General features: G+C 38.4%; 1 protein-coding gene across 1 annotated transcript in view; it reads left to right on the forward strand.

Annotated features, from left to right (window-relative positions):
- The first annotated feature begins 241 nt into the window (after nt 1-241).
- Nucleotides 242-15,969, forward strand: part of LOC126354399 (neuropeptide Y receptor type 2-like) — a 659,461-nt gene continuing 643,733 nt past the window's right edge. Inside the window, exon 1 of the mRNA XM_050004009.1 lies at nt 242-467. The gene's annotated coding sequence lies outside the window, so the exon portion shown is untranslated. The remainder of the gene's footprint in view (nt 468-15,969) is intronic.

The raw sequence follows: 15,969 nt of genomic DNA on the forward strand, positions 1-15,969 counted from the left end.
AGCGCAGATATCAAACTCCTAAAGTGGTTAGGATAACGGTGGGGAAACGAACAAACAAGATAGGGACTAGACCAAATTAGTTGCCCGTGACAGCACGGGGTACAGAAGCGTCTCTTCTGGGCAGCGGCCGAGCGACGTGTGTTTGTTGTTTGGTTGGGTTTTGGTTAGGCTGGTGGCGAAGCTGTGGGGGAGGGTGGGGGGGGGGGGGACGGTGGAGGGACAGCGCTGGAGCGCAGGCGCCGACTTGGCCGGCGACGCGCGGCTGGCGGCCGACGCGACGCGACGCGCCAGCGGCAGAGCCAGTGGTTCGGCGGCGCATCTGGCGTGCGGGACACCCAGCGGCAGTCGTCGGCGGCAGGCGCGCGCAGCAGGTAGCCGGCGGCCGTGCGTCGCGAATAGGTCGCGCCGCGGCAATCGGCAGGCCGACTGCTCTCCACGTACCTGAGAGACACTCCGCCACGGTACAGGTAGGTAACAACCAAACCCGTCCCAGTGCTACCCGCAACTTAAAATATAAGATAGAAAGTTGCAAAAATCGTGTTCTACAAAAAGTTTCTAAACTCTAAGCACGTACTTTAGGGTCTTACAACAGAGAAACAGATACACAAAATTGTGCCACTTATGTCGTATGATAGCAAAACCATAGTATTCTGTTCTCCCCCTCAACACCAGCTACACTTGTTTTCTTGTTAACAGCCAAAGTAGTTTCAGTCGTGAGCAAACGCTTTCCAAGTGAAAATAAGTAGTGCACAGATATAAATGTCGGGGATGACATTTTCTCTCTAGCAGTTTCTATTTCATCAACTATGTTTACTACCAGATGGAGCATCTAAACTTGGGAGGCAGTTATTTGTGTCTAATATTCCATCACTGTCAGTTTTAACGTCTGTTGTAGCCCAAAAAGATAGTGAAACGTGAATATTCTGTTTCGCCATTTGGTATTAGACATTATTACTATTTTTCCCAGCTGGATGCAGTTATCAATATATTATAATTAAGTTCTCGAAGACAACTTCTGTTTGTATTTTACCAGGAAACACTGGTAAGTGGATGCATTCGTTTCACCTGACTTAGCTGTGTCTGTGGACGTAACCTTCTTTTCCCAATTATAGCTTTTGGTTCACATCACAAGTATCCTAGCTCTGAGCACTGCAAAACGAATTGAAAGTTTCAAGACCCTCATACACAGATCATAGAGGTAGCTGACCGTAATATTCTATCCTTCTCTCAGATTACCGAAGCATAATTCATATTTTGTAGTTCTGAAACCCCTGCTCGTGACCTAGCTATATTAAAAAGACAATAATGGAATTCATTTGAAGACATAATAGTGAAACCAGTCCAGAAAAATGTGAAGAATGTCTCCGAAATACTAGTTTCGCACTTCAGGACGTCATGTTTCGCATATATTATCCATGCATGAAAAATACTGTCTCAGAAAAGTGAAACTGATAATTGATTCGTTCTGCTTATAGTATGACTCTTTAGCAGAGTCCAAAAATAAGTTGACAATAAAGAATTTTTCCCTACCGTATCTTCTGCTTGAACAATGTAGTTTTATCAGCGATCCATTGACTTTATTTATCCGTTACTTTAGATGACACTAAACGAAAAATTGTCTGAAATTATTGTTATCACTTTGTAATTTTATTTTCTGAAAAAGCAATGGTAATATTTTTAATGTGTTCCTAGCAACAATATATCGTTGTTTCAGATCAAATGCTAAATTCATAAGCTGTCGTACACAGAATACATTGTGTTTCCTGTTAACTTAGATACGTGATGATTGCGTGGAACGCTTTGACTTTCATTCGCCGTACATACAGGGAGCAGCTAAAAGAAAACTGCTGACTCCATTGTAGTTCACTGTGCCATTACAACGCTTCCAGCATTAAATTATTTATGTGTATCTAGATTGCGATATTTCTGATGCAACCATCAGCTCCTTATATACTGGTAGGATGCACATTATTCCGCACTGACATGTTGACGCAGATTTTCTCTGTGAAACCAGCCCTAAAGTGTCAGTAAAAGGCCACCACAAACTGTTTCTTTCTTTTTTCCGAGTCATTCATTGTTTAAAATCTATGCCTGCCTGAGAAATATTTACGTGATATCTGTATAAATCTGTAGTAATAAACGCAAAGGAATGTTTCTCGTAGCGCTTCTGTTTGAACATGTAATCACATATCTACACATTTTGTAACTACTGAGTCGCACATAGAAAATACAATACATATTGCAAGAGCTCCGCCTGCATCCACTTCTACGGCCCATTCAAATAAACAACAGAACGCAACGTTTCTCATACATAAAATAATTTTAGATACGGCAGAAATTCTTAGTTCTTACACAGCGTGTAAGGACGTCGCTACATCTAGGAAAAATTTCTTCAGTGTTGTGCTGAAGTGATTGTAGCTGCCCATATGCAATGAGTTATAATAATTACGGATACTGAAAGTGACTTCTTTAACAATTTTACGTTGCTGCACTCTATTTCCCGTGACAGTTTTATACAGGCGTAAAAATAAAATATTTTAATTGCAGTGAATGATACTGTTTTTTTTCCTATATTTTCTCTGCTCTGGGTTTGTCGTACAGCATCAGTGTTACATATTTTCAGATACAACTTTACTATTGAGTTTACGTGGAAAACTAGCAGTGAGATGAAAAGCAATGACGTGTGTCTCGCTATTCCGACTGACTTGGCATAGAGATGTAACAATGCATCGTTGTTTGTCATAAAACGGTTTCGGATAAGTTCGCATTGGATGAACTTATTCTGTATTCCCGCTGAAATGCATCTCAGCAATCTGTCAACATTTACTTCCCTCTAAAAAATACTTCAGTTTTGTTCTCGGTTCCGTAACATACGTAGGCTCTCCCTCGAGGATTGGTCAATATTCAGGGATGCATGAGAAATGATTATTTGAAGAAAATTTCTGCCTATGGACTTATGCCGTGTTTAGTATTATGGGTTCTAAGATATAGCACCTGTAATGTACATTGTTATTAATTTTCTGTATTTTTCAGTACTTTGTCTAATTTACACATTTACGTTTGAACAACGGTTGTTGAGCATTACCACATGCGTTTTACAAAATATCATTTGAGAAATACTTATTTTCGTAGTTTACCTTACGTATATACCTTAAGTTTGTAAACCTCAGACGTCCAATCCCATAAAGAAAAGTGTAATGGCGTAAGACCTGCGTGAAGAGGTAACTGTAATGCCACGACCAATCCAGCGATTAGGGCAAGACACAAACATGCGCGCCACTAGCCCCAAAACAAACGTATGTTAAATTTGTCCTATCTTGGGAACCATTCGAACTGGGGTTTATATCCAAGGGATTTTATGCTTCAAATGATCGTTCCTATCATATTCCCAAATGTGACCAGTCCATCCTGGGACACCATGTACATACGAAAAATAAATGAAGATATGAAAACCAGATAAACCATTCATTAAACATTTTTCTAACAGATGAATATTCATAAGAATTAACAGGCGGATAAATTACTTAGGTGGTAGACATGTAACAGATAATTTTCTACGCTGTTTTATTTGCGACAAACTTGTTGTAAGTCGTAACATAAATTTGTAAATAATACAAGGTGTTTGAGAAGTGATGGTTAATGTTCAGGGATATGACAGGAAAGATAATTCAAACAGAAAATTCAATTAAACATGGTCTCTAAAACATACCTTAAGAGATATGAGCAATTCTTAATCTTCGATACTGTGAAACAAATCTCTTGTACTGCTAGCTCTTTGCTTTCCATATTTTGGGAAGTGGTAGAATGAACCAAAACAAGAAAACATAAGCTGTAAAATGCACGTCTTAAAAGTTATAAGCACTTGTTCTTTAGGAGAGTTGTGTATCAAAGTAGCGAAGTTGAGGAAGGGCCCTTAGCTCTAAAGGTATGCATTTTAGAGTATATGTTGCCTGGAATTTTTTTTCTTCTTTTGGTCCATAGTATTACTTCGCAAAATATAGAAACCAAAGAGCTTATAGTAGAAGAGATTTGCTTCACAGTATCGAAGAACAAGAACTGCTCATTCTTTAAGATAAGCGTTTTAGAGTCCATGTTCTCTTGACTTTTATTTGAATGTTCATTCCTGTCATATCCCTGATTACTGACCTTCTGTTTTGAAACAACCTGCTATCTACTTTTTCAAAATAATGATACTAATTCTGACGAAAAAAATCGTCCCTCAGCCTCACCTGAATTTCATTATTGTAACTATTCCAACCACACAACACGGCGACAAATCGATACCACTTACAGTCAGCTACACTAGAACTGAAAGGCATATTAACTGCATGTCACAGAAACAAACTGCATTGGAGTACATACTATTACTATCAATGTGATGTTGGATTTACATGCAATAAACTTATTAAACTGCTGTGTGTTGTGGCCTTCGTAGCCGGACGAAGTGGCCGTGCGGTTCTGGGCGATGTAGTCTGGAACCGCGAGATCGCTACGGTCGCAGGTTCAAATCCTGCCTCGGGCACGGATGTGTTTGATGTCCTTAGGTTAGTTAGGTTTAACTAGTTTCTAAGTTATAGGGGACTAATGACCTCAGAAGTTGAGTCCCATAGTGCTCAGAGCCATTTGAACCATTTTTTATGGCCTTGGTTTTTGTTTTTGATTACGTATTGTTAGTCAATAGCTAGTAACGTATAATTATTAAACTAATAACTTCTAGTAATTCTATCTCGTGTAGTAATTCAGTTACTGTAAAAAACTGAAAAAGCAACACCGAGAGTTGGGAACTTCTTCGTCAGTATTTCCACTTGTTTGGTCTTTCGATGCTATAATTATCTTAAAGGTAACAACTGAATTGTTATGAGCGCTTGTGAAATAGAGATCAGAATGGGTGATATTCTGTGTTAATTTTATATAGATAGCTGCTTTTATTATTTTTTGTCATTTGCTTAAATTGTAGTTTTTCTTCAGTAGATATAATGAAGAATTTTTCTATTTAACAAGACCCATGAAGTGGGTAATACATGTAAACCAAATTCACGAAGTCAATAAGGTGTAAAAAGTTTCGACCGACCAATAATTAGATAGAAGTATTATACGGGAAAGTACTGCATGTTTTACACTTTAGTAACCTAGATTATCCGTTTCCCTTATCTGAATATGCAGCTAAGTGCAGGTTGAACATATTCGCTCCTCTTTTTTTAGACAACTCTTGGTATCCTCTGATTTTAGTCAACATACTTTTAGAATTGTAAACAGAAGGTGCGTAAATAAACAGCTTAACCACATTTAAAAAAAAACACACCTCTCACAGATATGGTACCTCTAACAACTATATATCTAATCACAATACGTGGATTAATTGAATTATGAGTTTAACCAAATTATTTCTGACAGATGGACCCGACGTGATTAGCGAAATCTTAATTACCCTTGTTGTCCTTTGGTAATTACATCCACCAAAATGTACAATATTTTACATAATTTAGCTATAAGAATGTGGGTAACCACATTAATCAAGCCACATCCTTGATCCCGATATAGCTATTCCACTAATATCAGTTTTATTTCTTGTCTTCCATTCAAAACTGGATCTATAATAAACCTGTGTAATTCCGTAACAAATGTGTTTCCAGATCCGTGACTTCCATAAATGCATAATAAAGGACTACTACCGTTTCTCATGGTTGTCGTAGATGAAGCTTTCTGGCTGGAAATTTTGATCTCGGAACATTACCTTCTAATACCTTAAATGAAATCGCAGTTGCGAATTTGGACAACCGTTAGTTGGCTACTGGAATGGCGACAATGAAAATTTGTGCTGGACTAGGATTCGAACCCGGATTTCCCGCTTATCGCGAGCGATTGCCTTACCAATAGGCTATCCGAGCACCCTTCACAGTCAGATTGAAATTTTCATGTGTCGTCAGCCATGTATCTACAAGCTACAACCTGCACTGGTATAATTAAAAGTCGCTTGATTCGTACTTCTGAAGAATAAAGGTGATGCAATATCGTAATTACCCTTTAAAGCCAGTTTTCGATTGCAACTAATATCTGACCTAATAAGACAGTAGGTGTACAGTACGGACCGAACTACTGGCCTTCTTGCAATTTGCAATAAATTTTCGTTAATTCAGAAAGTGGGCGATGTGGTTCCTAAAGGCGAAGGTGGATTCTATTGAAGCTGGTGTTACGTCAGTGTAGTTGAGTCTGTGGTGAACACGGTATATTTTCTATGATTACGACGGCCGTTTCGTTTGCTTACGCTCGTTCGCAACGTTCCTGTTTTATAGTCAGCCCCGCGTAGCAACGTGTGTCTGTGAGTTCCTTCCGTTTCATCCGTCAACTCTCTGTGTGTTTTTGTGGGCGCCGTGATTTATTTCGGTTTTCTGGCTGACCGTAACGAAAACACAAGCGACGAAGGTAGTGGCTCAATAAACACAGCTAATAAAAAACAAAGAAACAAGAAAAATCCTAATATCATTAAATGTGAATTGCTTGATCACCTATTCGAAAGCATGCACTTGTTTTAAAAGTTTTATGTTCTCATAAAAAGGGGACAAGACCGCAAAAAAATCTTTGTAAATAGTTTGCAGAGGTTTGTGATTTTTTAAAAAAAATTCATGTCATCTATCACGACACTAGGACAGAGATGGAGAGAACGAGAGTGTGATATGAGGAAACAGGCAGAAAGAGAGAGAGAGAGAGAGAGAGCGAGAGAGAGAGAGAGAGAGAGAGAGAGAGAGAGAGAGAGCTGGGGAACGAAGAGTGGAAGGAAGGAGGTACGAAGTCAGAAAATGCGTTGTAAATGGAACGGGGAGACGCTGAGTATAGTTAATAGACAGAAGGAAAAATAAGTCACATGGTTGACAAAAAAATATGCCGCATTTTAAAGAAGTACATTAACTTTTCCTAGACAACATCGGTATGAATGAAACTGAATCGACTTTTGAAAGGAAACGAAATTATTGCGGTGAGGGTTTGCCTCCTGAGAATGTAATTAGTCGCTGTCCGATCGATCACCGTAGCGACGTTATGGACTATGTCGTAACCACGGTAAGCTTTACGGAAATAGGGAAGGAGTCCCAGTTTGTCATGTTAATGGAGTTTGCTGTCGCGTCTGTATAAAGTCTTATAGAGATTTGTGTTCTAGCAAAGTGGAGTAAATGCAAGAAAGGCAAGTCAGTTTTAACTGTATAAGCAGGAAATGTGTGTGTCGGGTTCCAGTTGCTTAAAAAGTACATATTGAATCTAAACATTTATCACATTTCCAACAGAGGCTGATCTGAATGCCTATCCCACATAATTACTCGAAAAGCAACATGTTAATATTGTAAAAGGTATTTTAGGGCAAATACTCATTTAGGCAAGAAATATACATAGGACTAAAGTAATTAGAACTATAAGCGGAGTTCACAGATGCACAAATTGCAGATATGTCTTTAAGCTATTGGTAATATTGATCACAATCTCGCCCTACATTTATTCTCTTACGACATTTGTTATCAACAATCCTAATTTTCAGAGCACCGCAGATATTCACAAGTACAGCACTAGAAGGGAAAAATGATCTGCACTGCCCTTTAACGAAACTAACTTCGCACAGAAAGGAGTGACATACGCACCTATAGTTGCTATACATATGGATGTTGAGGTGGAAATTTAGTGGGAGCTAACGGACTGTGATTGATAAACTAAATCCGGACGAGAGGTGAGATCACTGTGTCTAATGTTCATAATATTTTGGCAAATGAAAATTTCTTTGACAATCTACTCATGCACATTAAAGGTCTGACAGATATAAGAAGCGTTTGTCTTAAATAACTCTTCTAAATCGGGACGATATCTTGAATGACAGTAATTATTCATTTAAAAAGCTGTAAATATCCACCATGTAGCCATATAAATATTATTACTTAATTGTATTTTTTTAAGCTGACTGTAAGTGTTAAGTGTTTGTTCTGTTGACACATTCCGCGTCATAATGTATATCGTGAGTTTGATCCATGGAAAAAGGAACTAACTATTCAAGATGTAGTGGAGAACATGATGTTAAAGGACTTGCAAGAGGTGGTAAGGGGTATGCGGTGCAGTGCGCCTAGCTACTCTGACAAAAGTAAGGATGGAAGAATGTACTAAGGCCAAGTTAAACAATGCATTAGTGGGCATAAATGATGAGGGAATTATTTAAACTTCATGTTGATGCGGTTAGTAAAATTTTAATGTTCCATTCTTTGTGAGCTTCATGTTGAATAGTCATTAAAAGGGGTTACCAGGTTTTTTTGTTGCAGTCGAGACCTAATCCAAGGATTTGTTCTGTACTACCAAGATAGTTGCTATACATATGGATGATGAGGTGGAAATTTGGTGGGAGTTAACGGACTATGATTGATTAACTAAATCCGGACGTGAGGTGCGATCACTATGTCTAATGTCCATGATATTTTGGCAAATGAACATTTTCGTCCATGTGACACGCTACTGCATCTTCATTGCGCGCCCTGTAATGTGCGCCAGACACGTCGGAAATGTCTGTATTATTTGTCAAAGTGCACCTGGAACAACTAGCCTAACTTGTAGGTTAAGCTGCTCTTGTCAACGAGAAATCTTAGATCGATGTACAGTACTTGGTGGAATACGGAATGGGTACTGCAATTAAATAATTTCACATCAAAATTACATGTATACTGTTCTACGACAGTGTGAAACGTACTTAGCTAAAATAACATGCTAACAAGATTGTGCAAACATGGTTAACATTTCCTATCAGGCCTAAAAGAAAGCTACGTTATATGTTGTACTCAATGGAAAGTCTCATCATGTGACGAAGCACCATGTTAGTAGAGAAGAAAATAATTCATCATGTTCTACTCTAGAAAATTTAAATTGAGTTTACTGACTGCCTAATGGACATCTTCTTTGTTATGTGTGATTTTAACCTACAAGGTTTCCATAAAGTAAAAAGCTCTATATATGAAAACTCAATCAGTGCACTAAGAAAAAATTGTCTGTATTACTTGACGAAGTACTTAAGAATCTCTTCCATAACAGCACAAAACAAATAACTAATTGGTATTTAGTGATATGATTAAAAGGTTACAGTGTACTGGTCCATGACAGTCTTTGATCTTTATACCACACTTTATGTATCAACTAGCTTAAAGAACTATGTAGTAAGTTGACATACACGTCACCAGTTACAGATAGGCATTATATTTGTAACTGATGGCACCATACGTCGCCATTATATATTAAAGTTGTTTCTTTTTGCGTAATCAATTGGTAGTTTACCCTTGTTGCTGCGATAACATATCAGATATCTGGAAATGTTTTAATATGGTCAGTTAGAATTTCTTCATATGCAGTAGGAAAGCCGCATGCGGAGAGTGCATGTAACGTAACTTGACAGTGTGTGCTAGGTACTGGATAGTAAATAATATTCTAACGCTAGTGTATGTGCCATAATCTGACTGTGGATGTCAGTTCCTGGATCTCAGCTATTACCTTAACACCAGAAGTCGACAATATATTTTCTATAGTCTGTCAGTGGATGTCAGATACTGGAACTCAACTAGTATTTTAGTACCTGAAACTGACAGTCCATGTGTGTGTTTGTGTCTGTGTGTGTGTGTGTGTGTGTGTGTGTGTGTGTGTCTGCCATTACCTGACAAGATTAATGATTTATGCTCTCCCAGTGTGAGAACTACATGACAGTTCAGTGAAATAAGTTACTGAACAGTATTTTTATCACTGGAATGTAAAACACATTCATTTAGATAATAAACAAAGTTTCAATAAATCTAATGCGCACCGTTCGAAGTCAGCCACAGTCCACAGTATCCTATGCTTAGGTAATAACTTTTTGTTGCAGTACATAACCTTTGTCATCTTCTGATAATAAGTCTTACATTCGCTGTCGCACAGTGGAAACTACATGACACTTCAATGAAGTAACATACAGAACAATAATTTAAACAACTGAACTTAATACACACTTGTGTTGGTAAGAAACGAGGTTTGCTATGCTTTCAAGTACGGACTCAAGTGTGTTACAAGGTTAGCCAAACATTATAGTCACTCAATGCTGCGTTATTAACCTTCTCACTACAATACGTTGGCTATCTTGTATGTCAGCAAATTTCAGCTCGTCTGAGACCTTACTGAGTAAGCTCATATATACTTCTTAGCACAGTCATCTCTTAAATAATCATGACGTAACTTATGGTTATGCTCCCTAAATTTAGATCTCACCTGCAAGCTTGCTGACAGGCTATGTGTACACATTTCAGAACAGACGTCCATGAAATCACACTCATTCAGCTGAGAGGACTGTATATTAAATTTATATCTAAAACAACTGTTCGGTACGTTGCTTTATCGGAGTTACATATATTTACCATTGCCACTCCTCCTGTCAAGATATGACACACACACACACACACACACACACACACACACACACACACACACGCACACACACACACACACACACACACACACCGTCAGACTTTGGTACTATAATACTAGTTGAGGTCCGGTAGTTGATGCCTACTATCAGTTTCACACATGCACAGTATCAACTTGAGACCTCCCTCCTACACATGAACCAGCTTTATCTGACCTCATTAAACCATTATCAAGGATTTACTGTGGTACCACAGAAACAACGTCAATAAGAGAATGCATGCGAGTACTTAAGGAGAAAGATTTGAATTTAAAATATTGACATATGGGGCAATTTTTTACAATTTTGTTCGATGCCCATATGTAACTGGTTGTCTATGTGGCAGTTTCCTACATTTTGTTGAAGCTAGTTGTTACTTAAGGCGTAGTAGAAAGATAAAAGTACTGTTGTCAAGAAGCACACTTTAACATGGAAGTTAGATCAGTAGTATATGTCTTGTACTGTTGTAGAAGAATAGTACTGTAATTTAAGAAATGGGCTGGGGTATTGGTAGGGGGGGGGAGGAAGGGGGCGGGAAGGGGTCAACCCCACCATGAAGTTGCCTCTTAAAGTGGTCTTACTGTCATTGTAATAAAATATGGCAGTTATTAATTATGATGAATATGATATTAAATTTTGACTCTTGAACGCCTACTTTGGTTGTTACATTGCAAAGTTTGAGAGCATCTAGAAGTGGAACAATGCAATGTCTGTAAGCGGTCAGTCGGTACTTTGTTGGAAAATCACGAGGGACTGCACCCAGTACTTATTTTTGCATTTGATGTGTACTGTGCTATGCTTTGTGTAATTTTATAAAATATCTGTTGCTTGTTCATAAGTTTACAGACTATCTTTAACTTATTGTGCCTACAACGCTTCAGCATTGTTGTAGTCAGTGGTCTAGATGTTCTAACCGAGAGAGAGTGGGGTTGTGTTGTGTACGTGGCAACCGCAGTCCGAAAAAAATTTTTTTTAGTAAGTTGGTGTGATGTTTGCTATAGTTGTTGCGAAATTTAGTGTTGACATGTAGTGAACAATAACTAACATCAAATGAAATAAATCTGGGCTTCATTATTCAATGTCGTGTAGAGCGCAGAGTGAGTGACGAGCAATGAATAAACATTGGAAGGGTAGTAAGCTGGCTACAATATTAACTGGCTGACTTACATCCTTTCGACTCCTATGTTTACGACTGACGCCTTCTTCAGTGTTTTAACAACTGTAGCTTTGCAGTAGAGCAGCGAAGCCATGTTGTGTGTCACCTGAAAAAGAAACAGCGGAGCAAGTGGTTTTGAACCTGAACAACTCTACGAATATGCTTTCACATAATCTTGTTACTTCCTTGTGTAATTTGTACTACAGTTGCTAATTATGTGTCCACGCATGCTTAAAGTAGCATCATTTTATAGCAGACAACATTTCCCCTCTTACGTCCCCCGTCAACGTGGTGTAAATGATTTCTATGCCCCTCAAACGTCACTGAGGTCGAAAGTTAGCTCTACGGCGACTAATTACATCGCCTTCTATCGATGTCTGTAGAGTATAAATATTGTTTCCAGAATGAGATTTTCACTCTGTAGCGGAGTGTGCGCTGATATGAAACTTCTTGTCATATTAAAGCTGTGTGCCGTACCGAGACTCGAACTCGGGACCTTTGCCTTTCGCGGGCTGGTGCTCCACCATCTGAGCTACCCAAGCACGACTCACGTCCCATCCTCACAGCTTCACTTCTGCCACTACCTCATCTTCCAAACTTTACAGACGGTCTCCTGCGAACTTTGCAGAGGTAGCACTCACGAAAGGAGTTGCCTCTGCCAACCTGCCACGTTGTGAAGTGATGCCGGGGCTGGACTTCAGTTAAGTAGTTTACTGCGACATGGTACGGCGGTACTATAGGTTTTAATTTTTAGTTTCACTGTGTCCGCAGCCGGAGTGACCGTGCGGTTCTAAACGGTACAGTCTGAAACCGAGCGACCGCTACGGTAGCATGTTCAAATCCTCCCTCAAGCATCGATGTATATGATGTTCTTTAGTTAGGTTTAATTAGTTTTAAGTTCTAGGCGACTGATGACCTCAGAAGTTAAGTCGCATAGTGCTCAGAGCCATTTGAATCATTTTTTGACTGTCCTACTCTGGCATGTTATAGTAACTTTATGGTTCTGAAGAAGGCTAGATTATTCTAACCGAAACCTGAATAAAGACCAGGAAATCCTCGCAGCTAAGGCGGATTTTTCAATATGTTAGTCTATAGCAGTTGTTGATGGGACTGTAATATGCTAAAAGTTCTTAGATTTCTGCCTACCAAAGTGAATCGAAGCATTTGAGAAGCGGTGCTCCAGAAGAATGAAAATGAGAGGAACTGATATGGTAAGTAATGAAGAGGTTCTCTGTAGAATCGGCAAGGAATGGATTACATGGAAAAGTCTGACAAGAAGAAGATACAGTATGATAGGACAACCGTTAAGCCATCTGTGGAGTGTAAAAGCTGTAGAGGAAAACAAGGACTGGGATACATCCAGCATATAATTGAGGACATAGGTTGCAAGTACTTTCAGTTTGCATACCCTTACGAAATTTACAAATGATAAAGCTTCACCTTATTCTCGGCACACTGTGCACAGTGAGCCTAATTATTGACCGTTCATGTTACATGTATAAAACGTAGTAATACTTTCAGTCAGTATACAGTATGTATCAAAACAAATGCCAACGGAAATTATATTCACATGAAACCGTTTTCCAGTAAATAAATTAACTAACCAACTAAAGCTTTTGGATTTCGACACAAGTTCATAAGGAAAAAATCACTAACATCGATTCGCAGTAGTATTCTGGAAGACATACTGTGTTCGAATAAATGAATTACCATGAATACAGTGATCTATTGACAAACCTCAGGGATTCAGAAAATGTTATACTTGTGAAATACAAATAACTCCTTAATCGGACGATGTACTGTATGCTACCGACAACGGTTCTCGAATTGATTCCATATTTCTAAATTTTCAGAAGACTTTTGCCAGCAGCTACTCACAAGACGTTTCTAATGAAATTGCGTAAATATGGAGTATGGTCTCAGTTGCGCGACTGGACTTGTGATATCATACCAAGAAAGTCATAGTTCGTAGTAATCGATGGAAAGTCCTCAAGTAAAACTTATATCTGAGTTTATTATGGAAGTGTAATAGGCACTTTGTTGTGCCTAATCTATATCAAAGATTTAGGAGACATTCTGAGTAGCCCTCTTAGGTTGATTGCAGATGATGTAGTCATTTACAATCTATTCAATTTATTAGAAAATGAAACAAATACCAAAAGACTTTCATGCGATACCCGTATGGTGGGAAACGTGGCAGTCGATTATAAATAAGGAACAGTTAAAGGGCACTTTAATGTGCACTAAAAGGAATCTATTATATTTAGGTTACACGATAAATCAGATAAACCTATAAAGTTGGCGGATTAAGTAAATACCTAGTAAAAGTTACTTGCCCTGATACGATCGTTCGTTCGTTCAAGAACATTAAAATGTTTTCCTGCTATTTACTAAAAACTGAATGTACTGTCCTCTTTAGATGTTGAAATGAAATTATTACAGAGAACAGTGTGTCTCGATACACACATTTACATAAAGACAAAACTGGCGTTCACTGTGCAAAAAATTAAATCAAAACTGTCTCTCAAAAATCGCTACAAAAATCAAACTGTGCACTGTCCAAAAAAAAAAAAAACTGAAAGATTGAAATTACTTAACAACACTATGAAACACACACTGTTCACTGGTCCATTAAAAATATGAATTGCAAAACAATGCTTAATATCTGCGCAGTGGAAACGTAAGATGAGAAACGAAAGAACCAGCCAAATATGAAAACTATCTCTCCAGAAAAATTGCACTATAATCAGCAGCCAAGTAACAGCATGAAAAAGTCGCGCCACTAAAATATGCTAAAGTAAAACTGAACTACTGGTAGAAAGATAATGATTAATTTCTCATGCTAAAAAACTTCCTACTTAAAATGAAAATACTAGTGCGTTCATTTCAATAACATGAGACTCACAGAAAAGTAAAGACATTACTATCTTTAGAATAGTCAATGATTTTACGATTACGCAAATTGTAATGAATTAAAATAAACTGACCCACACTGGGTCGGGAGGATGGACTGCTCTGCTGCAAGAATCACTAACATTATCAGTACCTGCCAGCATAAATTGTAACTTTAAAAACGTATCCATAATGCAAATCCTTTCTCCGTGCTCTATAAATGCAGCATCTGTAAGTCTTTACATCAGATTAGGAATTCCAAATATTATTCTTCAACAAAATCCTCCTCCAATATGCACTACGCTAAAAGTTCTGCCAGCTTACTCCATGCAAAACACTCGACAACGTTCCACCTTACAGGCTACAACTGGGTGAAAGATAGAGGCTTTCAGAGAAACTACTGTCATTGCCATGAGCTGACTATTCCTAAGATGTCACACGCGACTGCTTCGCTCTCGTAACACGAAACTTTCATTCACTCTGAAAATATCCATAAATAAATGTCGTGTCCACCTATATCTCTCCCTTTCACTAAGAATCACAATTACTTACAACTTAAACTGGAACGACCACACAGATAATGTTGCTGGGAAGACAAACCAAAGACTGCGTTATATTGACAGAACGCTTAGAATAGGCTACAGATATACTAAAAAGACTCCCTAGACTAAACTTAAGAGTACTCCGCTACAGTATTACTATGTGGTGTGGGTTCCTTCTCGACAGGGTTGATGGAGGGTATCGATAAAGTCCAAAGAAGGGCAGCCTATTTTGTACTATCACGGAAAATGAGACAGAGAGTGACCGCGACACGATAAAGGCGATCGTGTGACCATAATTGAAATAAATGTGCTTTCATAGAAATAAATGACCATCATAATAAAGTAATTCGAAGCGAGTACACATAAAAACTTTGAGGTTCGCCGATGACATTGTAATTCTGTCAGAGACAGCAAAGGACTTGGAAGAGCAGTTGAACGGAATGGACACTGTCTTGATAGGTGGGTATAAGATGAACATCAACAAAAGCAAAACGAAGATAATGGAATATAGTATAATGAAGTCGGGTGATGCTGAGGGAATTAGATTAGGAAATGTGACACTTAAAGTAGTAAAGGAGTTTTGGTATTTGGGGAGCAAAATAACTGATGACGGTCGAAGTAGAGTGGATATAAAATGTAGACTCGCAATGACAAGGAAAGCGTTTCTTACGAAGAGAAATTTGTTAACATCGAGTATTGATTTAAGTGTCAGGAAGTCGTTACTAAAATTATTTGTATGGATCGTAGCCATGTATGGAAGTGAAACGTGGGCGATAAATAGCTTAGACAAGAAGAAAATAGAAGCTTTCGAAATGTGGTGCTACAGAAGAATGCTGAAGATTTGATGGGTTGATCACATAACTAATGTGGAGGTATTGAGTAGAATTGGGGAGAAGAGGAGCTTGTGGCACAACTTGACTAGAAGAAGGGATCGG

Source organism: Schistocerca gregaria, chromosome 3, assembly GCF_023897955.1.
Source record: "Schistocerca gregaria isolate iqSchGreg1 chromosome 3, iqSchGreg1.2, whole genome shotgun sequence".
NCBI classification, from domain to species: domain Eukaryota; kingdom Metazoa; phylum Arthropoda; class Insecta; order Orthoptera; family Acrididae; genus Schistocerca; species Schistocerca gregaria.